This window comes from Pinus tabuliformis, chromosome X (assembly GCF_031772625.1).
Source record: "Pinus tabuliformis cultivar Carrire ecotype Pingquan chromosome X, CPIR1, whole genome shotgun sequence".
NCBI lineage: Eukaryota > Viridiplantae > Streptophyta > Pinopsida > Pinales > Pinaceae > Pinus > Pinus tabuliformis.
The window spans coordinates 1,289,014,641-1,289,040,085 of NC_142308.1; the positions used below are offsets into that span (position 1 = coordinate 1,289,014,641).

Below are 25,445 nucleotides of genomic sequence, written 5' to 3' on the forward strand. Positions count from 1 at the left end.
TTTTCCATCATTTTAAGAGCCTGAAAAGAGTTTTGCCAGTTGAGTGAGTTGCCATCAAGTACAACACCTGTACCATAGAGCCAAAACAGAATCATAATGCCAACAATCTCCCCCTTTGCACTTGATGGCAACCTCAAGATCCCCATCGTCATTCTCCCCCTTTGACATCAAGGGCAAAGGGTTATGCTCCCCCTGAGACCATGCTTAAGTCTTTGTTTTGTTGATCATGCTCCCCTTGACTGTAAACCATATCTGCAAATCATAATCCACCATACACCATGAATGAAAGAGACATATTGCAGCAATATTCAGATCAACATCCATGTTCGCCTTCTATGCTACCATAATGCCAACAATGCATTATATGTGCTCCCCCTGAACCAGTTCTATACGATATTCCACCAATCCATAAACCAGCAAATGTATGCGTATACCCCATATGAGCCTCGCGTACAACCAACAATCTCTAAAACAGATGAGATTCAACAACAGGATGATGCATCAACAACCCCCAGCTTTTGTCTGAGGTATTCAAAGGTCTCCCTGGGCAATGGTTTGGTGAGTATATCAGCAACTTGTTCCTTAGAAGGAACATACTCCAACTTGACCTTTTGTTCAAGCACTTGTTCCCTGAGAAAGTGATACTTGATCGGTATGTGCTTGGTCTTTGAATGCATGACTGGGTTCTTTGAAATGCTGATTGCACTTGTATTATCACATAGGATGGAGATAGGTGGAGTACAAGTGATCTCAAAATCCTGCAAGGTCTGCATCATCCAAAGGAGTTGAGTGCAACAAGATGAAGCAGCCACATATTCCGCTTCAGCTGTAGATAAAGCAATCGAACTCTGTTTCTTGCTGAACCAAGATACTAATCTGGAACCCATAAAGAATGCACCACCACTTGTGCTCTTCCTGTCATCCACGCTTCCAGCCCAATCTGCATCTGTATAAGCATGAAGTGTGAGATCTGTATCTCTAGGATACCATAAGCCATAGTTTTGAGTTCCTTGAAGGTACTTGAAAATTCTCTTCACTGCCTGAAGATGAGTTTCCTTTGGATTTGCCTGAAATCTTCCAACTATTCCCACTGCATGCATGATGTCTGGTCGGGTACCTGTCAAATAAAGTAGACTTCCAATTATAGATCTATAGGTTGGTTGATGCACTGCTGCTAATTCATCATTTTCACTGAGGCTACATCCTATGACCATGGGGGTACATACTAGTTTTGCATCTTCCATGCCATATTTCTTCAAAATCTGCTTGAGATACTTGGTTTGAGACAAGAAGATCCCGCCTTCATTTTGTTGGATTTGCAATCCAAGAAAATATGTTAGTTCTCCAAGCAAAGACATTTCGAATTCCTTCTGCATTACCAAGGCAAAGCTTTGACTCATAGCTTCTTCATTGCTGCCAAAGATAATATCATCTACATACACAACAAGTATTAGTAATTTGTCATTTTCAATTTTTATATAAATATTACTATCTGCTGACCCCTTTGAAAAACCTTGTTGATCAAGATATTTGTCCAAATGGTAGTACCAAGCCCTTGGAGCCCGTTTAAGACCATAGAGAGCCTTCTTTAGTCTGCATACAAGATTTGGATCATTCCCAAGGATGAAACCATCTGGTTGCTCAATGTACACTTCTTCTTCTAAGTCTCCATTCAGAAAGGTTGATTTCACGTCCATTTGAAAAACATTGAACTTCTGAAAGCTTGAGAGAGCAAGGAACATTCATATGGCCTCAAGTCTAGCAACGGGAGCAAAAGTTTCTTCGAAGTCTATTCCTTCTTGTTGAGCATACCCTTTACACACAAGTCTGGCCTTGTTTCTAATTACTTCTCCATTTTCATTCAACTTATTTTTGAAGATCCATTTTGTCCCTATGACATTCTTATCTTTTGGTCTGGGAACCAACTCCCAAGTGTTGTTCTTTTCGATCTGCTCAAGTTCTTCATCCATCGCCTTGACCCAGAATTCATCTTTGCATGCCTCTCTTACATTTTGTGGTTCAGTGGAGGAGAGCAATGCCAAATAGCTTGAGGCTTCTGCAATTGTTCTTCTTGTTTGTACACCTACTTCTTTCTGCCCCAAAATCTGAGATTCTGGATGATTCTTTTGAACGTACCTGGATGGAGTCTTCTCTTCTATCCTTATTTGCTCCTCAGGTGCCTCTTGAGGTTCTTCTTCATCATTTGTCTGATTTGGAGAGTAGTCTTCATCCTCTTCGATATTTTCATGATTTACTTGCCTAGGGATGTATCCTTTTTCATCAACCACTACATCAATGTTATCAACAATTCTTCCAAGTCTTTTATTGTAACACTTATATGCTTTGCTGTGGGGAGAATAACCAAGGAGAATGCCTTCAGCTGCTCTAGGTTCAAGTTTGCCAAGCTGTTCATCAGTGTTCTTGATGTAGCATTTGCTCCCAAAAATTTTGAAATGCTTTACCGAAGGAGTCTCACCATACCAGAGCTCATGAGGAGTTTGAGTGTTGTTCACTCGGACATTTGTTTTGTTGAGAATAACAACCGCAGCAAATGCAGCTTCACCCCAGAAGGTTGTGGGAGTCCCAGATTCATTAAGCATAGCATGATCCATTTGTTGGACCGTTCTATTTATCCTTTCCACCACTCCATTTTGCTGAGGAGTCCTAGCTGTAGAGAATTCCATTATTATTCCATGTTCTTCACAGAAATCAAAAAATTCATTTGAGGTAAACTCCCCACCTCTGTCGGACCTGAGGCACTTAATTTTGTGATCTGATTCGTTTTCAGCCAAGACTTTGAAAGATTTTAATTTTTCGAATGCTTCGTCCTTGTGTTTCATAAGTCCCAACCAAACCATCCTGGAGAAGTCGTCAATAAATAATATAAAGTATTCTTCTCCTCGAGGTGACCTTGTCCTAAATGGACCACATACATCTGTATGGACTAGTTCAAGAGGCCTGCTGGCTGATCCTTCCTTCTTAGGGAAGTTAGTTCTGGTTTTCTTATCAAACTGACATGATTTGCATATGGTGTTGTCTGGAATTTTGATAACTGGAAGACCACGAACTGCCTGGTACTTGCATGCTTTCCTTATTTGTGAAAAGCTTAGATGCCCCAACCTCTGGTGCCATAACCAATGTTCATCATCTTTGCTCAAATAGCATTGTTGTTGTCCTTCTTCAAATATGTATAGATTATTTGGAGTTCTTCTGCCTTTGATCACATTTTTTCCTGTATCAAGATCACGAACGCTACATCCATTTGATCGAAATATTACCTCAGTTCCTTGATCACACATCTAACTGACACTCAGTAGATTATGCTTCAAGCCATCAACATACAAAACATTTCCAACTTTGACCTTTTCTTTCAAGTGAGCAGTGCCTTTTCCTTTTATGGCTGCAGGGGTATCATTTCCAAAAGAAACCTTCTTACCCTTTTCTAAAGCAGTATATGATTCAAGTTTTTCTTTATCACCTATCATATGCTTCGAACATCCGCTGTCGATGTACCATAGATTTTCATGTCCTTCTGCATAAAAAGCTATCCCACATCTTTCTGGTTGTGGTTCCTTTATTCTCCATGTTCGGGTGCTTGAGGCTTGTTCCTTTGTTTGCCGAAATCTGCTCCTGCATTCAGAATCTTCATGACCAAAGTTATTACAAATAGAAAATTCAATTTCATTTTCAAGCGCCGAAAAATTGTTATAGGTCCTTTTCATAATCTCGGTCATACTTCTTTGTTTTTGAGCTTCTCTAGTCATGATTGTCTTATAGGCAACACATTGAGCTGCTTTGTGACCAAAGTTATGGCAAGAGAAACATTGGCCATTGAAGAAACTTCTGCGATTATCAAATCTACCAGCCAAATGATTGTAATTTCTATTGTCATCCATTCTTGAAGAAAATTGAGAAGTTTTTACTTGTGGTTGGTTGTAGCTTTTGTTCACCCTTAAGATGGATTGCCCCTGGTTTACCTGGTAGTCTCTATTTGTAATTCTTCCCTGCTTTACCTAATGATATCCATTGGGCTTTTGCTCATTCCTCCTTGCTGCATCAAGATAACTCTTTGAGGTGGATGCTTGAGATGTTTCTCCATTATAACCTAGACCTGTCTTGATTAGTGGAGAACGCTGTACATTGATAATCTCATCCAGAGTTTCAGATCCTTTAACAAACTTAAGATTAAGAACCTTTGTTTTCTCAATTTCTTTTCTAAGGCCAACAATTTCACATTCTAACTTCTCAAGAGATTTTTATTTTTCATCAAGTTGAAATTGCAGAGTATCAATGATCACATTCTTTTCTTCTAAACATGTCTTGAGTCTAGAAATCTCTTCATAAAAGTCATCCACATCTATAGCATCCATGTAATCATCATCTTCAAAGGCCATTAAAAGTTTATAATCATTACCTCATTCATCTTCGTCACTATTTGATAGGCCATCACTCTCTTCATGAGTGTAGTAACTTTTCTTAGTTGCATTCTATTTCTTGTTCCATCTAACAGGTTCCTTTCCTTTGTCAATCTTTTCCTTGTGAGGACATTTGGCAGCATAGTGACCGACTCTCCCACAAGAAAAGCATTTGAAAGGTAACTTACCTCGAAACCGTCCAGTACCACGTTGAAGATTTCTGACAAAATTTGATTCTTCTTCTTCTTCTGACACGTGTCCTGACTCGTAATACTCGCCTTTGCCTGAAGCCTTGAAGGTAGCTTCTCTCCTGTCTGATGGACCTCCTTTCCTCATTTCATAAGCAGTTAGAATTCCGTGCAGCTGTGACATTTTAAGGCTTTGTAGATTCTCTTTTTCTTCTATAGCAGAAACTTTAGATTCAAACCTAGGGGACAAAGATCTTAGAACTTTTTCAACCACAACAGCCTCTTTTATTTCTTCACCCAAATTTTTCATACAATTAACAATCTCATCTACACGAAGAAAATAGTTAGCCACACTTTCATCATTATACATCCTGAGATTTTCATACTGAATCCTAAGGGTTTGAAGTTTTTCTCTTTTTACCTAATCATCTCCTTCATAGCTCAGAACAATCTTGTCCCATATCTCTTTTGCAGATTTAAACTACATTACCTTGACAAATTCTGATTGAGATAGGCATCCTAATAGAGTATTGACTGCCTTTGCATTTGTTTCATATTTCTTCTTCTCAGCCGGATCTGTAGGAGTTACTGAAGGAAAAGTATACCCTGTATCTATGATATCCCATACTTTTGTACCAAGAGATTGAAGATAGGCAGTAACTCTTACCTTCCAATAAATGAAGTTTGTCCCATCAAAAATCGGTGGCCTGATTGATGCTTCCCTCTCGTAGTTGCTCATGATGTAAGATCTTTCTTCAAGCATTCAAGCTTCTTCTCAAGAACCTGCTCTGATACCAATTGTTGGAAATAATACTGAGAGGGGGGGTGAATCAGTATTATCAAATTCTTTTCAATTTGCCTTCCAGATTTATACTTTAATTTATTCTTCAGATATTGATCATTAATTTGTATGTCAGTACCATATAATAATGAACAAGAACCAGAAAAATAGATAAGCACACCAAAGAACACCAGATATAAGGTGGAAACCCAATGTGGGTGAAAACCACCTACTGCAATATGTCTCTATCTTCTTTCAATTTAGAAACTTCTTTTACAAGGATTTTGTATTGGTGCAGTCCTTTACCAGTACGCAGGCTACAACCTGTAGAGAGCTACAACTCTCTCTCGTTTTCCAGTCTCTCCTAGAAGGGAGCTACAACCCCCTTTGCTCTTTTACTTCTTTAAGGACCACGTTTCATTAATTTTCAGACTAGATCCAAGAAGATCAAATAATCATCAAGTACATGCAAATCACCCAATCTCCTTATACAACCAATGAATCACCCAACTACTCAGAATGCTGTAAACAGAAAAGTAATACCAGAAATCTAACCTAGAACTCTGCAACAATAGATAAAAGACAGCCAATAAATGTTTCAAGACAGGTCCGCAACTTCACCAATATAAACATGCAGGTATCCGTAGCCTTTCTGTGCCTGAACTGTGCAGATCCGCATTGTATCCTACTGCCACTCTGTGTACCACCGCAACTTCCCTTTCTGCTGAACTGCGTACCTCAACATCGATACACACTGCACTATGTGTCAGACCACGTACCTCCGCACTGTTCCTTCTGTGCCTCTGCGTATCTCTGCACTTTGCTTTCTTGTGCACTACGTACCTCGCACTGCGCCTTCTGATGCGCTGCGTACCCCCGCACTGCATCTTCTCCTGCACTGCGTACCCCCGCACCTATGCCGTGGATCGCCTGCGAACCTCTGATTAGGGCCAAATTAACAGTCCTCCAATGTGTCACAGTCAGTCAAATCCACATATCTGATCATGCGCCCAAGAGTTCACGACTTATCAATAGATTCGCCTTAAGACTTCTCCTGGATTTAGATCTTAGCTTTGTAAAACCCAAAAACCCAAAAATTTCAAATCTTAAGATATTCAATTTCACACGAGTGACCAGCCAAGTGATCTCCTTCCCCTTTTCATAGTCAAAACCCTTATCCATACCATGGGACAAAACCATCAAAAACCAATACAAGGGATCCAAACCAGGGTTCAATAAATTAGATCCTATACCACGGGCCAAAACTATAGGATCGTAAAAGATGGGCTAAATACCAAGGGCCAAACATAGGATACCCGACGTGAGTGCGCTTCTTTGCATTGGAGTGATTGAATTGGGGGACCGCACCTTATGAACGGTGAACCTGCGGGTATGTCCGCACTCCCTGGACAGCAAACCTGTGGGTCCGCACCTTTTGAACGATGCACCTGCGAACCTCTTATTTTCCATCATTTAAAGAGCTTGAAAAGAGCTTTTCCACTTGAGTGAGTTGCCATCAAGTACAACACTTGCACCATAGAGCCAAAACAGAATCATAATGCCAACATATTTTGCAGCTCCATGATCGTCTATTGGTCCTCAAGCTGTTTGTTTCTCTACTCCAGGTACTTCATGTTCCACTTGGCCCTCTCCAAGTCAAGGGATAAGGACTCAATCACTAACTACTGCTCCTGGATGATCTCTGTAAGCTCCTCATTTTTTGGTTCTGCATCTGTCTCATCATCCTGGAGGAGAACAAACTTGGTCTCTCGCTCACCTGATGGCCCTTCCTCCTGCACTGGCTCCTTACCCTTACCCTGCTCCTGTGATGCTGATGTCAGAAGCGAGGCCCTTTCAACCCCGGGTGGAGATAACACTCGCTTTGCTACTGCAAATAAGGGTCTACTGCCTTTCTGAGAGGTGATGTATACTGGCATAGCGGTAGTCTCATGTCGCTCATATTGATGAGATGGGCCCCCTATCTCATGCTCTGCCTCTAAAACCACTTGTGGAGCACTAAAGAAGTCACGGGAGATGAAGTCCTCCCAAGCAATACCCTGCAATCCCAACTGATGGTCCACTAAAATCCAGATAAGGGCAAAGTGATACACACTATTGAGCTGCTGTCGAGGGGTCTTGTGCTACATGAAATTTCTCATTCTCTCTATGTTCCCACAGATGAAAAATGGGAGGTTCATCATCCACACCCTGGTAAAGTGCATGAGCAACCTGATGTGGTATGCATAAAGGCGAGAAAACCTCCCCTCGCAACTGAAGTATTTCATGATCAATTTCATGAGCGAGGCATACTCATCTTTCAGAAATCTGAATGGAAAAACTCTCGTGAGGTGGCTCAAATAGCTTTCTTTGATGTAAGGCTCATAATGATGCCTCTCTACCTTCTTCTTCTTGTGCCACTTCTCTCCAATGTTTGGTATGCCTATTGCCACTGATATGGTTTCGAGTGGCAGATTTACACAGTGGACAGGCTCTATGTGCACCGTGCCCAATGAGTGCGCCATGCTCCTCGGTGTGTGCGCCGCGCACCCTGAAATCACCCTAAATTTCTCCTAATCATTTGACTTGTCAACCCTTCAACCATGCACATTTCTTTCACAGCCTTGCTTGCACAATAAGCTGGTCTTATAGTGATTTTGAGTTAACCAAATAGTGGAGGAATAGGGAGAGGGTTTGGTAGTGATTTAAGGTGGGGTTTTAGGAAAAATGATCAAGGGGAGATGGGAAAAAAAATGATAGGTGAGGGGAAAAAGGTGAGGGGAAAAAGGTGAGTGGAGTGAAACCTTGGCACTATCAACACATTTTGACAACCCCAGCCATCGTTTTCTCGGTGATTTTCTTATGGTTGACCTTATGCTTTTTGGTGACATTCAAACATCTCCACAAACACCATATCCTTGATAAAATTTGATGAACAGGTGAGGTCGTAAGGCTTACCTCTCGATTTGATAGCCTTCACCAAAGTTTGGAGTGCTTTGGCAACGATTTCTGGCCCCTGGTCTATGTGCGTCGTGTGCAAATCCCAATGTGCCACGTGCTGGGTATGTGCTGCGCCTATGTAAACCTTCAACTGTGGGTTGGTTGCGTGTGTGCCACGCTTGGTGAATGCGTCACACCCTCGAAAACTTGCTCCCACTCACTCAAACGCTCCAATCTCACACTCACACCTTTGCAATGTCTTCTCCAAGTCTTGTAATAGCACAATGCCTTTGATTTGGGTCAAAACATGTGTTTATAGCCTTGGAAGAGATGGGTTTAATTTTTGCTTCCTTGAAAACCCATTTTTCTAATGTTGTGTTTTGCACTTTTTCACTGACTTTAAAACACACTGATTTTCACTTTCTCTTTGACATTTTGGCTCAAATGATGAAATTTTCGGCATATCTTTGCAGGGACTGGACATGGAAACCATGACTATATGTGAAAATGTCAACTAGCGATTTTTTGGAAAATTTTGTCATAAATTACCTTGTTTGACTTTTCTTCAAAACAGAGTTTTGAAGAAGAGTCGAAGTCTATCCACGTGACGATGAAGATCTCTGAACCATAGCTGTGTAAGGGCCTCCCTCTGGCCTGCATGGCTTTACTGGACATGTTTCAAAGACCAAATTGATGAATTCCTAGACCCAAACATAGAAAATGGCTTTGTCCTGTAAAGGAACAGACCTCGACTGTCATGGACTTTGGTGACTGTTGACAAAAGACCTGAGCCAGCAGGAGCCAGACATGAAGGGAAATCATTAGCATGACTTTCTCCGTCAGATCATGGCATGCCCCTAGTGAAATGCGGCTGAGTGCATGGAGCGGGACACCTAAAATTGAAATGCACAAAGAGTTTTGATCTCTGACGGAGCGCTGACCAGACCGACTCTAACATTGGCTCCAATGGGGGATGGTAGCTCCTTGGAGGTTCCAAGAACAGCAAATCTCTGGAGGAGCTAGACAGTGCCTTTGTCCATTGGGCTATGGAGTCATCATTTTGATAAACAACACAGGACTCTGACTTATTTATGAAATTGAAATGGCCAAGAAATTGACTCAAACTTGACATTGAAATAACTCAAAAACTAACTTTACAGACTGAAACCAAACTGAAATAAAAATGGTATTTAAAATGACAGTGGAAGTAGCATTAATAGATCAGCAGTGATACCGCTTGAGCAGCTGACCATTGATCGGCCCTCCAGGACAATGTTCCCCGTTCATTTCCTTCAGGAGAGAGGCATTCTGACCCCTATATGCTGCAATATTGAAAGGACCTCTCCAAAGATTTTCGAACTTTCCGTGCTTGCCTTTCTCTTCATTCCTTGCATCCCACTTACGCACCACATCATCCAACTGAAATTTATCTGCTTTTGCTTTTCTGTCATAGATTTTCTTTATTTTCTCCTGCAATTTGGATGTGTTCTTGAAAACTTCTTCTCTTGTTTGTTGCAAGTGGATCATTTGATTCGGCCTTCTCTGCATGGGATCTTCTTCACTGCCGACCTCCTGAAGAAGTCTGACCACCGGGGCAGCAAGAGAGGTGGGGAATACTGTTTCAACTCCATAAACAAGCTCAAACAGTGACATACCAATAGATTTTTTCTGACTGATCCGATCTGCCCAAAGCGCATGGACCAACCTCTTATTCCAGCTCTTTTTATTTATTTCTAGCAGCTTCTTGATGATGTTGACCAAGGATTTATTCAAAGATTCTGCCAATCCATTGCCTTGCGGATGATAGGCAGTTGAATGACCCAAAATTATGTGATATTTATGACAAAATTCTACCATCCTTTTCGATTTGAAAGTTGCTGCATTATCAGTGATTAATTTGTTTGGACAACCAAAGCGAGACAAGATGTTATTTTCGAGAAATGAAATGATTACCATGTCTGTGGCTTGTCTGGTAGGGACTGCCTCAATCCATTTTGTGAAATAGTTCGTCGCTATAAGGATCCATCTATGCTGTCCGGAAGAGGAAGGATGAATTTCCCCAATGAAATCCAACCCCCACTACTGGAAGGGAGAGCTCACCTCAATAGGCTTAAATGGCAAAGGCTGTAATTTCTGTTTCCCTTCAAAAATCTAACATTTATGACAGTGCTTTACCATCTTATACACATTAACAAACAAAGTAAGCCAGTAGTACCCTGCTCTCAAAATTTTGTTCACTGTTGACTTCCAAAAACGATGACCACCACACTCTCCTCCGTGTAAATCCTCCATGACTTTCTTTGCCTCCTCTTCCACCAAACAATTTAACAAAATGCCACCGGGATCTTCCGAATACAGTGCAGAATTCAAAATACAAAACTTGCCAGCCTTCAATTTGAGTGTTCTCGCTTTGTTTCTAGTCATGTCGGGCGGTGGTGACAGATTCTTCAACACATATATTATATCTGAATACCATGGGGACAAAGCAAACATTTTGGATACCTGAATTGACATTCCTTCCTCATTCTCATCGGACATGGCAGCGATCAGATTTATGTCCAAGGCATGCAAGTTTGATTCGACCATTAGCTTTGCCAACCCCTGTCCTTTGACCAGCTTTGTGGGCTTTATTTCCACATCATATTCCAACAAGGCTGCAATCCATTTGCCTCTTCTCCCTTCCGGATCGGTCTGCACTAAAACATCTTTTACAACAGTATTAGGAACATAGGCCAGAATGTGAGAATGTAGGATATATACCCGGAAATCCTTCAATGCCTTCACCAATGCCAGGGATTGCTTCTCAATGATGTTGTACTTTAAAGCTGCATCCCTTATAGCCCTGTTGAATAATGCAATGGGTCTTTCATGATCATCTCTCTTCTGTAATAATACCGCTGCCATAGTGTGCTCAGAAGCAAATGAAAACAATATGAAATCCTGAGTGTAGTCCGCACTGACTAGAACTGGAGCTGAAGAAAGGGCCAATTTGACCAAGTTGAAATATTTTACAGCCTCCTCTGTCCATTTCACCTGGCTGTCCTTCTTAAGCATGTTGGTCATTTCTGTTAAGTGTTCTGCAAGATTAGGCACAAAGCGACGCAGAAAATTCATCTTACCATTGAATGATTGTATCTCTTTTTTGTTCCTAGGCAGATTGATTTGCTGAATTGCTTGCACACGTGCTGGGTCTATACGAATGCCATCCTTTGAAATGATGTGCCCAAGTAATTTTCCTTCCTCCATAGTGAACAAGATCTTCTTAGGATTTAGTGATAGACCATATTTCCTGCACTTTTGAAAGACAATTTTTAGGTGATGAATGTGCTCTTCATCAGATTTGGAAAATACCGTCAAATTATCCAAGTACACCACCAAAAACACATCCTTCTCATTTGCAAAAGCCAAGTCCATTGCCCGCTGAAATGTGGCACCTACATTCTTTAAACCGAAGGGCATTTTGGCGTAGTGAAAGGTTCCCCATGGAGTGGTGAATGTTGTCTTGTCTCTATCATCTTCATGGACAGAAATTTGGTTATATCTGGAATAACCTTCAAGCAGTGACATACGAGATGCCCCCACTACTCGCTGAAGTATATGGTCCATCTTGGGTAGTGGATAGTTTTCCTTCAATGAGACTTTATTTAGATTTTTGAAATCAATGCATAGGCAGATCTCACCGCTCTTCTTACGTACAGGCACTAAGTTAGATATCCAATTTGAAAATCTGATGAGCATAATGATACCTGACTTGTACAACCTGTTTACCTCCTTTTCGATAGATGGCAGCAACTTTGGATTTATCCTTCTCAGCTTCTGTCTAAATGGTTTTTGATTGGGCTTGATGGGTATTGTGTGCTGAATAATATTTGTATCATAGGTCTTTAAATCAGAATAGTCCCAAGCAAACACATCTACAAATGAAGCCATCAAACTAATGTATTTGTCCTTGATCTTTGGCGGTAATGCTTTGGACAATTTTACCAACTTTGGATTGGCAGCTGTACCGATGTTGACTTCTTCTACACCCTTCTCTGTTGGTTGCAATGTTGGCTTGCGGGCTACATCATCCTAATCAAAAAGTTCCTCTAGAGGTATCAAGCCTTTAGGAATGATGTTATTCTTCAGCTGCAATACGTCCATTTCATTGATCTGCACTTCATCTGTACCATTCCCTTTGCCCTCATCGTTTACTACATCAATTGAGGTTTCTTTGAACTTGCCTTTGTTTAGTAGAAAATCCTTAATCTCCTCATCATCTTGAAACACTTGCCAATATCGTTGATTATCTGGAATGGTTTGACGATGCTTGAAATGGATTTCAAATTTATTGTTGGAGTTCATGGGGATCTTCAAGCTGCTCGCTGCCTTGGAAAGAGCATCAACAATACTATTTTGTATACGAGGTACACATGTCAAGGTGTATTCTGAAAATAACTTCAAGATGTCTAAAACTGCATTACGATAGGCCCGCATCCTAGGATGTTTTGCTTGATACTCACCTCTGACCTGTTTTATTACCAACTCAGAGTCGCCATATACCGAAATCCTTTTTACATTCAGCTTTCTAAGAATCTTCAGGCCAATAATCAGAGCTTCATACTCAGCTTCGTTGTTTGAACACTCAAAGGCCAGCCTGTAAGAGAAAACCCTCACGCTGCTAGGCACTTTGTTTGGGGTGGAGAAAGGACTGCGTACCCAAATTCCAATTCCAACGCCATCATTTCCTACTTCTCCATCGAAATCCATGGTCCACGAGCCTTCCTCTTCCTCTTGTAAGTGCTGCAAATCTATTTGTCGTGCCTTGTCTGCTTGCTGTCCATTACTTTCAGCTGATTGCCCAAAATTTTCCTACTTTTCTTGTCTTTCTTTCTTCAAAATTTCTCTGAAATTTTCTGTTATTTCCGGAATGTCATCTGCTTCTACTATCTGACTATCTATCTCATTTAAACTATCTGAAAACAGAACAAAAGACTCTAAATCTGTATATACATAGTTAATAGGATGATTTATAGGTTTCTCCTTGCTTGTGATCATATATTTCATTTTTTGTTCCCGATATAACTTCCTCATTTGTCCAAACACCGGGATTGTTGTATAGGAGAAATCCAGTTGTAGTGTCCCTTTCAATTTCGCTACCCAAGACTTGGAAAGAAGCATGCCAAACCTTGGAGGAATATCTGCCACCACCACATCCATCAATACATTTTTCATAGGAAGCTGATCCAAACTCACAACTAAGTCTTTGATGAGTCCTATACGTCTTACTCTACTGGAATCGAATGAATAGAGATCATGATATTGTCGGGTGATGTCCAGACCAAGCTTATCCATGATAGCCTTAGGCATGATATTGTGAGAAGCTCCAGAATCGAACATGGCGTTGTGTAACACAAAATCATGCAATCGTAAACTGATATAGAAGGGTGGCACATCACTATCAAGAGACTTACCATTCGATGCTGGTCCAAAAATCATTTCAGGCTTATCATCTTCTACATTTACCATGTCGAACATTGGGTCCAAATTCAACATTTTAGAAATCTGTCCTCTATAACTGCTGTTCTTCATTATTTCAGTCAAGGGGATGGATACCATTAGCTTAGAAATCTCGTTCTCTAGGCTAAAAGTGGGAGTATTTTCTACCTCTTTGACTGGGATCTCTTTCCTTTCCTTTTCTTTTGATGTGGCTGGTTGCTGTGATTGTTCTACTGATTTTGATTTGCTGCTCTCCGGACCAACCACCTCCTTTCCTTTTCTTTGTGTAGCTGATGAATCATTTTTTGTTGTGTCAACCTCCTTCTTTTTCTAAATTGGTTTGACCGGCACATCTCTGTTTCTAAGTCAATATCGCCGTTGTTGTGCAGACAGAGCATTCATATACCCCCTTTGATATTCTTCTGATTCTTCTTCCAACACGGTGTCGGTAGCTAGAATAAAATTAGTGTCTTGGTGTGTGGCTGAATTCACTGCACATTCTTCCTCTTCGGTAATGTAAGTAGGCAGCTCATCTGGAGTAAAGAGGTGGTTTTCTTCACCTATTACATTCCCGTCCTCATCTGACTCCGATCCATGCACAAAATTCTGCTGCAAAGGTGTTTGTACCGGCTGTTGTGCTGTCTGCTCTTGAGTTCGCTGATCTCTTTGTCTTATTCTATATTGTGGCTGCTGCTGGCCACAAAAGTTAGGATTCCTAACTTGTGGCTCTGGCTTGTCAAGTTTTACCCTTTCAAGCATCTGCTCTACCTTTTTGAGAAGTTGATCCATTGAAGAAGATTCTTCTTTCACAGTGGTTTTCTTTTCTGCTTTCGCTCTAGCTCTTTTGGACAGCAGATTTGCTTCAATGCTGACCGCAATTTTCTGCATGTCTTCCATTGTGGCCGGTTCTCTCTCTCTTAATTGGTATGCCATGTCAGCATCAAAACCATCTGGAAACTTCATCATTGCTAGTCCCACAGGTGGCTTTAGATGATCTGTAATTTCGTTATAGACTACATTAAATCTAACAAAATAGTCTTGGACCGACTCACCAACGTTCCGTTTGATTTGTTCATATTCGGCCAGAATTTGAAGGGGATTCTTTTTCACTTCCCACCGCTTCAAAAATTGTGTTTGTAGTTCATCCAAGGTAGTGATACTTGTTGTCGGCAAACCTCTGAACCATTTCCTCACATCACCTGCAAATGTCTGTACAAAGAGCCTCATTGCCACGTTCTCTGCATCAATCTCATGAAGTTCATAGAAGTCTGCCATTTTGTCTAAATGTTGCTGAGCAGTAATGTTGTTAGGAGTGCCATCAAAAAACGGGATTTTACTTTGATAATCTGTTGGCATATCATCTAGAACTTGAGGTAGAACAAGGGGTGCAAAACGGGCAGCCATCATTCTCGGTGGATTTGGCCTTGGAGGTGTTGAAGGAGTGTGCACAATTTGCAAGGGGCTTGCAATTGGAGTTTGGGGCTGTGTTGCAATGTAATTATCAATTAATCTATTAGCTCTTTCTATTTCGAGGTCTACAAGAAATTTCGGATTGGGGACAGTATAATCAATAGCCCTTTCGGATTTAGACTCAAACAATTATATCTTAAACTGTTCGTCAAACTCAAGCTCTTCAAGATACTCAAAAATGTCGGGACATGAATGGGATTTGAACACGGGAGTTATGGTGCTTTCTTGACGAAGGAGTCTTGGGATCAAATTGGTGTTTTCGTAAATATGAGGAGGATCCGGGTCTGGATTGGCTCTGGTATATCGTCTCGAAGCCAGCGTGCTATTGAGAAAAATCACAGGACACAACCAACTTACTCCGCCTATCCAATCCTAAGCTCATCATCCGGAAGCTTAGAATTATTATGTAACAACGGGATTTGATTTCAACTTGTTCCCCAGTATGGTCGCCACTATGTTAGCACCTAAAATCTGCCTTAGGCTGAAGGAAGGCAAAAATTAGGGTAACCACAAACCACGCTCAGTCTGATAGCTAGCCCTACCAAAGCAGGAGAGGGCTCTCTCCGAGTCACGTTCAGTGAATAGATGATCGAAAACAATCTGAGATGACTTACAATGCAATATTTACCTTAGGCTAGTAAGTGAATAGGGATTCTGGAAACAATTTTATGAATGACCAAGCTTCTGGGATGTTATGGGACTGGCACTCAGCAAAGAACAGAGAATCTAATACAAAGGCACAGATTATTCTGTGAGGCAAGGTAGGTGGGAAATGTAACAATTTAGTTTGAGGTACCGCGGCATGAATAGATTGCTGAAGAAAGTGAAAAGGGCATAGTGAATTGAATCCTTTTCAACAAAAGAATAACACTGAACATGAAATTTTCCCACAGGAAGAGCAATGAAATTGAATTCTACCTAATCTCACTCAGAAAATTTCACTGGAAATGAACATGAATTGAATTATGAAACATAATGAAATACATATGAAAACATAAGAGACACATTTGTTACACTCACAACCACAAGAATCTCATGAAACAGAGCCGCTGCCTTTCATTAATTCTCTGTCAAAAATACACAGTGAAGAAACAAAGTTTCTTTCCCACAGTCTCCCAGAAGTTACAAGCCAACCAACACTTTGCAAATAACTTGCATACAATATATAGAATGTGTGAGGAAGAGATAGAATGCCCAAGGGTTGGGGAGTTACTTGAATCATTACAAAATGGAGATGGAGAGCCAACCATCAGCTACAGGTGCAGCGCTGCAAACATGACATTTGGCTTGGGGTGACCGTTTGCTTTCCTTTGCCACTTTGATAGAAGCCAATTTGGAGAAAAAACTCTTTAAATGCTGCCTTTGGTGCCAAAAAACCGAAGTGTAGATGAGCGGGCCCACTTGGAGAAGTCGCGAACCGAAATTTCGCGAAACGGAAGCAAAATGGCAACTTTTTCCTCTGTGTGCCCCGCCATTTTTTCTGTGCATTGTGCTACTTTGGTACCTTTTTTGGGGCACTTTCAGGTGTCTAAAATGTACCCAAGTGGGCTTTTTGGAAATCCTATCCTGTCTACTTCCTAACACAACTAGAATTTTCAAATTTGGTGCTCATTTTCCCCTCCAAATCTCCATTCTCCCAAGACTGCTTTCTGTGTGTCAAAAAAGTGGCAGAGAGGCCATTTTTGGGTGTTTTTTGACCTTTAGGAGACCTAGAGTTTGCCCAAATATCTTGCTCGGACACCAGTAGTCATAATTTTCCATGCTGAATCCAAATCTGCAAGCCATTCCTCATTTGGAGCCCTATAATTTTAGCGTCGCGCCAGTGGCACGGCGCAGAGGGAGAAAATCCCTATTTTTTACCCAAAAAATTACAAAATGACCAAAATTTCCCCACATTTTTTGAAATTTGGGCTAGAGGATCTCTATGGGGTGCTATGATGGGCGAAGGAAGCCTCAGCCAAGATTCGAAGCCGATCTTGCTCTTTTTCCCTCTTTTCCCTTCCTGTTGCTTTCCTCAATTTTGCCTTCAAGTTCCTTATCCGGGCCTGTGCACTCAAGTTTCGCACCCTGTAACGGAAAGCAATATGTCTCAATAGAGCAAGGTCCTGGTTAGATTTGTCTAGCAACCTCTCCAAATGCATGTTGACCTTCTCAAGGTTGGCCTCCCGATCCTCATTGATTGCCTGCTCCAAAGATGTGAGCGCAACCCTTCTTCTTTGAGCATCTTGGCGATGCTCACGAATATTTTGCAGCTCCATGATCGTCTGTTGGTCCTCAAGCTATTTGTTTCTCTGCTCTAGGTATTTCATGTTCCACTTGGCCCTCTCCAAGTCAATGGACAAGGACTCAGTAAGCTCCTTAATTGTTGGTTCTGCATCTGTCTCATCATCCTGGAAGAGAAAAAACTTGGTCTCTCGCTCACCTGATGGCCCTTCCTCCTGCACTGGCTCCTTACCCTTACCCTACTCCTGTGATGCTGATGTCAGAAGCGAGGCCGCTTCCACCCCGGGTGGAGATAACACTCGCTTTGCTGCTGCAAATAAGGGTCTACTACCTTTCTGATAGGTGATGTATACTGGCATAGTAGCAGTCTCATGTCGCTCATACTAATGAGATGGGCCCCCTATCTCATGCTCTACCTCTGAAACCACCTGTGGAGCGCCGAAGAAGTCACAGGAAATGATGTCCTCCCAAGCAATACCCTGCAATCCCAACTGATGGTCCACCAAAATCCAGATAAGGGCAAAGTGATACACACTGTTGAGCTGTTGTCGAGGGGTCTTGTGCTACATGAAATTTCTCATTCTCTCTATGTTCCCGCAGATGAAAAATGGGAGGTTCATCATCCGCACCCTGGTAAAGTGCATGAGCAACCTGATGTGGTATGCATAAAGGCGAGAAAACCTCCCCTCGCAACTGAAGTATTTCATGATCAATTTCATGAGCGGGGCATACTCATCTTTTAGAAATATGAATGGAAAAACTCTCGTGAGGTGGCTCAAATAGCTTTCTTTGATGTAAGGCTCATAATGATGCCTCTCTACCTTCTTCTTCTTGTGCCACTGCTCTCCAATGTTTGGTATGCCTGTTGCCACTGATATGGTTTCGGGTGTCAATGTGAAAGTGACCCCAGCCAAGATAGACTGTCCCCCATGTAGGTGAAGTGCAAAAAGACGGGCCAACTCATGATGAACTCTAGCATTTTCCACCCTCTAACAAAATTCAAAACATGCTAAGTGCTGGAAACAAGACATAGCAAGAGGGCATGCCTGCAACTCGGTGAGGGTGTTTGGCTCATCTCTAAGATGTCTGCCACTCCGGTGATGTCTCCTTTGGGCCCTTTCTCCCGAAGCTGTGTCACTATGGGTCTCCTCCTCATATTCTGATGAAACTTCAGATGCCATTACTGTTGTTTGTACCCTGAGTTTTATGCTGCCCTTGAATTCCAATGAAGCTGGTAGTTGCTCTAAAAATCTGCCACCAAGGGGATAATAAAACAGGGAGTATTAGGAGGGGAATGATGAAATGGGAATAGGGGTTAAATGGAGAGATTTGTCAGGGATTTGGGAGTAGTTTGGGTATAGTGTTGATGGGGTAGGCTTTGAAACACCTTGGCAGCACTGTCATTGTAGCATAAACCCTAGGATCATGATTTCTTTGTGTCTTCTTTCGTTTGCTTTATAAAAAATTTTGCATTTGATTTATACTCCTAAAACCATGCTACTCCTTTCAGGTTCAATGCAAGAGTGGAGGTAGGTTGCCTACCTACCAAATTTGATGAGCATTCAAAAATTTTTAGGCAAATTAATTGTTTTCTGGGCTTTATATCTCTATGCGCCGCGTGCAATGCCCAGTGCGCCGCGCCAGTGGCAGATTTACATAGTGGATGAGCTCTGTGTGCGCCGCGCCCAATGAGTGTGCCACGGTCCTTGGTGTGTGCGCCGCGCGCCCTGAAATCACCCTAAATTGCTCCTAATCATTTGACTCCTCAACCCTTCGACCATGCACATTTCTTTCACAGCCTTGCTTGCACAATAAGCTGGTCTTATAGTGATTTTGAGTTAACAAAATAGTGGAGGAATAGGGAGAGGGTTTGGTAGTGATTTAGGGTGGGGTTTTAGGAAAAATTATCAAGGGGAGATGGGAAACAAAAAATGATAGGTGAGGGGAAAAAGGTGAGGGGAGTGAAACCTTGGCACTATCAACACATTTTGACAACCCCAGCCATCGTTTTCTTGGTGATTTTCTTATGGTTGACCTTATGCCATTTGGTGACATTCAAACATCTCCACAAACACCATATCCTTGATAAAATTTGATGAACAGGTGAGGTTGTAAGACTTACCTCTCAATTTGATAGCCTTCACCAAAGTTTGGAGTGCTTTGGCAATGATTTCCGGCCCCTGGTCTGTGTGCATCGCACGCAAATCCCAGTGCGCCACATGCTGGGTATGTGTTGCCCTTGTGTAAACCTTCAACTGTGGGCTAGCTGCATGTGTGCTGCGCCTGGTGAATGCGCCGCGCTCCTGGGTATGTGCGCCTCGCCCTCGAAAACCTGCTCCCACTCACGCAAACACTCCAATCTCACACTCACACCTTTGCAATGTCTTCTCCAAGTCTTGTAATAGCACAATGCCTTTGATTTGGGTCAAAACATGTATTTATAGCCTTGGAAGAGATGGGTTTATTTTTTTCTTCCTTGAAAACCCATTTTTCTAATGTTTTGTTTTGCACTTTTTCACTAACTTTAAAACAAACTGATTTTCACTTTCTCTTTGACATTTTGGCTCAAACGATGAAATTTTCAGCACATCTTTGCAAGGACTGTATGACAAGGTATTTGGCCACGGAAGCCATGACTGTATCTGAAAAAATCAACTGGAATTTTTTTGGAAAATTTTGTCATAAATGACCTTGTTTGACTTTTCTTCAAAACAGAGTTTTGAAGAAGAGTCGAAGTCTATCCATGTGACGATGAAGCTCTCTGAACCATAGCTGTGTAAGGGCCTCCCTCTGGCCTGCATGGCTTTACTGGACATGTTTCAAAGACCAAATTGATGAATTCCTAGACCGAAACATAGAAAATGACTTTGTCCTGTAAAGGACTGTCAAGGACTTTGGTGATTGTTGACAAAAGACCTGAGCCAGCAGGAGCCAGACATGAAGGGAAATTATTAGTATGACTTTCTCCGTCAGATCATGGCATGCCCCTAGCGAAATGCAGCTAAGTGAATGGAGCGGGACACCTAAAATTGAAATGCACAAAGAGTTTTGATCTCTGACGAAGGGCTGACCAGACCGACTCTAACACATATAAAGCTGATCTTAGAAAATTCTTCAAGAATTCAAAAACCTTGGCGGTATTGACTGATCCGTTTCTGAATCCAGGAACAAATCTGGTTGCTAGTGACAATGCTTCCCCTTCCCAAGTGCTAATGTTGTCGGTTTTGAAACAGCAAAACGATGCTTTGATATCGACAAGGAATAAAGATTATGGGAATCCACAGCTGTCGGAAAACAAGGCTAATGATCAACCTAGTAGTTCGACAACAACTTCAACCGAAGTTGTGCCACCCATCTTTCCTGAACTAACGATAAAGCCGCCAAAGGGAGTAGTACACAAATCAACATTTAATCCTCGTGCCAGAGTAGCACAACATTATAATATAATGGAGGATCTAGCCCAATCGCCATCCGCTATGTCGACACTTGAGGTACTGCAAAATTGCCCCTCCCAAAAGCAGCCTTTATTATCGGCTATAGGTGGGATTGACCCAACGGATTCCAATCTTGTGTCCTTTAATCACAAAGGATATGACCGTCAGTTACCAGCTCAACTAGCTTTCCTGATTCAAATGAAAGCCCTCAACAAAACTATTCATTGAACAATTATTGATGAGGGGGCATTTACATGTATTATGTCGATGAGTTGCTGGAAAAATTTAGGATCTCCACCCTTGTCGCGATCTTCGATGACATTAAAAGCATTTGATGGATGAACATACACCCCATACTAGATTTTAAGTAACTTGCAAGTCAAACTAGGGGGAAAAACAGTAGAAATAGATGTTGAAGTAATTGACGGAAAACTTGATTACAACCTCCTACTGGGAAGGCCCTGGATATATACTATGGCCACCGTTGTGTCGACCTACTTGAGGAAGATTTCATTTCCCTCTCAAGGAGGAATTACAATCGTCAACCAACAAACATTTCTCCCCAACGGTTCACAAGTTATGGGAAGCATTCTGATGATCCACGGAAGCCCTCATTTGCTTCAAAATATCGGAGTAGGCCTACTAAAAGACCCTATATTAATGGGCACTTTTGCCCTACCGCCTCCAATCAATCTGGCAGAAGTGGCAATGGTAGGAACCTACAATATGATATCTTATATTCAAAAGATCTCAGAAAACGATATTAACATGGATCATCTGCAGGTATTGCCTCCAAACCCAATAGAAATATTGTAGCAATCAATGTTTTCGACATGGGAGGCAAACCCAAATCAATGCTCATCAAGTGTTTGGATAGATAGGTCTAAGGAATATGGTACCCCTTCAGATCCTTGGTCGCAAATACATGCTACAGACGAAGGAATTGTTCAGTCAATGATAATTGACGGGGCACCATGGGAAGATTACCACCATCGTTCCCATCTTCCGGATTACAAGGAAGATACTCCTAATGACCTTCATCATCCTTCAGTTTTTGACTTTCTATCAAATACTGTAAGCACGGAGGATTCCGAGTGAAACTTGTCCAATATTGAAGAGACTATCACCATAAATATCTCGACCAAAACAAATGTTGTAGAGAATATTCCTGTCGGCAAATCTTGTTCTCCTTCAGAACTCAAAATATATCACGCTCTTTTTCACGAGTTCAAAGATGTCTTTTCTTGGTCATATGATGAAATTCCAGGCATTGACTCGAGCATAGTTGAACACGAAATTAAGATGTATCCAGATGTCAAACCGGTACAACAACAGCTACGGCAGGTGCACCCCAAGAAAGCCGCTGCCATCAAGGTAGAAGTTGAAAAACTTCTCCATGCTGGTTTTATTTACCCGGTTCCTCTAACTGATTGGGTATCGAATATTATTCCTGTAATGAAAAAACAAGGAACGATTAGAGTGTGCGTCGATTATAGGGATGTAAATCAAGCTTGTCCGAAAGACAACTACCCTACACCCTTCATTGACCAAATAATTGATGAATGCGCTGGATGTGAAATCTTTTCATTTATGGATGGATTTTTTGGGTATAATCAAATAAATATCCACCCATAGGACCAGTCAAAGACTACATTTATTTGTCTGTGGGGCACATTTGCATATCGAAAGCTACCCTTTGGTTTAAAGAACGCAGGGGCAACATTTCAGAGGGAAATGAATTATGCCTTCCATGACATCAAAAACATCATTCAACCATATATCGACGATCTTCCGGCCCATTCACGAAAGCGGATCGATCATCCGCAGCATTTGAGAGCGATATTTCTATGCTGCCGACACTACAAGATACGACTCAATCCACACAAATGTATGTTCTGTGTCAGTTTTGGTCGTTTACTTGGCTTTGTGATCTCAAAGGACGGGATTTGTCTCAACCCATGCAAGGTTCAGGCAATCATTGATTTGCCTCCACCTTCAAATTTGCTTCAGATTTAGAAACTCCAAGGGAAATCAAACCTTCTGAGGAGGTTCATTCCAAATTACGCCGAACTTGCTACGGGTTATACTCGTCTATTGAAAAAAGAAGTACCCTTCATCTGGGATCAGGTCACGCAAGCTTCCTTTGATGATTTAAAGCAATCTCTAATAAAATCATCATTAATGTACGCTCCTGATTATCAAAAAGACTTTAACCTATATCTGGCTGCAGCAGATATGACCATCGCAATGGTTTTAGTTCAAGAAGACAATGGAATTGAACATCCTATATATTATTTGAGTAGAAACTTAAATGATACAGAAAGAAAGTATTCCTACATTGAAAAGCTAGCTCTCGCAGCTGTTCAAGCGATACAGAGATTTCGACACTATATCCTCTTTCGAAAAACTACCATTTTGTCAGATTGCAACCCCATGACTTATATATTGTCGCGACAGTTGCTGGGGGGGAAATATTCAAAATGGATAGCAATTCTACAAGAGTTTGATCTGGAATTTATAAAATCAAAATCAAAGAAATCCCTGGTTTTCACGGAGTTACTATGCGATCTCCCATCGTTGTCCAACGATGCAACATTGGAAGAAGCAATCATGGACGAATCTTTGTTTCTGATATCTTCAAGCAATCAATGGTATGGAGACATAATAATATATCTCCAAACCCAAAAATATAGGTCTAATACCTCCCGCTCGGAACAACGACGTGTTTGATACCAAGCAAAAGACCACATGATCGTCGGTGATACACTTTACCGTCATGGTGTTGATACAGTTCTAAGGAGGTGCCTCACCTACGAGGAGGCCGAAAAAGTCCTGAATGATTGCCATTCAGGTGTGTGTTGGGGGCATCAATTTGGTTATGCTACGGTGCGAAAGATTTTATGAGCAGGATACTTCTGGCCAACAATGTTCAAAGATTGCATAACCGTAGTCAGAAGTTGCCATGCATGTCAAATCTTTGATCGAAAAACCAGAATACCACCCGCACCTCTGCAACCAGTAGTTGTTGTTGGGCCATTTGCCAAATGGGGCATATATTTCATGACATGTAACCCCACCTCGGCCAGGGGGAATGGGTATATCATAGTCGCAGTAGACTATTTTACCAAATGGGTCGGGGCGATGCCTACATTAAACAATAGCGACAAAATGACTGCCCTCTTCTTTTTCAATCATGTAGTCTCCAGATTCGGCGTTCCATAGGCCATAGTCACAGATCATGGATCGCATTTTCATAATCACATGATGGTTGAATTGAATGCCAAATTAGGGCTTTCCCACGACAGCGGTACTCCATATTACCCACAGGCCAACGGACAAGTTGAGGAAATCAACAAGGTCCTGAAGCGGATGCTGCAAAGGATGATTGGAGTCCATAAAAGGAGTTGGCACCTAATCCTGTACTCAGCCTTGTGGGCATACTGGACATCAGTGAGGAATGCAACTGGGTTTACACCCTTTCAACTGGTGTATGGCCTAGAAGTAATCTTACCGGTTCATTGTGAAATCTCATCCCTCAAACTCGCGGTTGACCTTCTCCCCGGAACTTCAAAAGAGGAGGCTCGTTTCTTGGAACTAATCCAATTGGATGAAACCCGTCATGATGTCGCTTTGGCTAATGAAGCCCATAAGAAACGAGTCAAGGTGCAGTTCAACAAGAATTTCAAACCCCGTGTCTTCTCAGAAGGTGACCTGGTCTTACTTTACGACCAAGAGTCCGATAAATTGGGAGCAGGAAAATTCAAGTCTTTATGGATGGGCCCCTATATTATTAAGCGCATGTTAGCAAAAGGAGCCTACGAGTTAGTGGATTATGATGGGATTCCACTGGCACAACCCCGTAATGGGTTGTACCTTAAGTGTTACTATGCTTGACTCAAGATAGTAACCCCTATGCTTTTATTACATTTTTTTTCGCTAAGGGTAATTGTTTTGGTTAAGTGATCCACTTTTACATTTGTTGCAGATGTCGAGCCTATTGGAATCATTTGTTGGATATGTCGACGGAGCGAGTCGTAGTTCGCAGAACCTATCTTCTGCGGCCTGGGCCATCTTCGATCCAAGCAGCGAGTTAGTGAGTTTCAGAGGGGTATGTATTGGTCGATCAACGAACAATATTGCTGAATACAACACGTTGATAGAGATCCTCTCTGATGCCATTACACGTGGCATACGCCGACTCATCATCAGGCTAGACTCACAACTCGTCATCCTACAACTCACTGGTATCTACTCCGTACGAAATCCAGCTATCTATCGCATGTTCCTAAGGGTCAAGATTTTGGAAAGGCAGTTTGATTCTATTCAATATCAGCATATTTCCAGAAACTTAAACACATTAACAGACTCATTGGCAAATTATGTGTTAGATAGACATTTGCAACATTTATAAAAGAAACATTTCATCAATATTTGCATCAAGATCACGTAACTCAACCAAAATAAAGTTCCAAAAATCAAAAATATATATATAATTGTTTATGGTTTATACATATTTTTC

The 25,445-nt window shown here is 41.6% G+C and overlaps 1 pseudogene; it reads right to left on the reverse strand.

The window, feature by feature from the left end:
• Positions 1-20,126, reverse strand: part of LOC149144761 (NAC domain-containing protein 75-like) — a 61,399-nt pseudogene extending 41,273 nt beyond the window's left edge.
• Between the last annotated feature and the right edge of the window lie 5,319 nt (positions 20,127-25,445).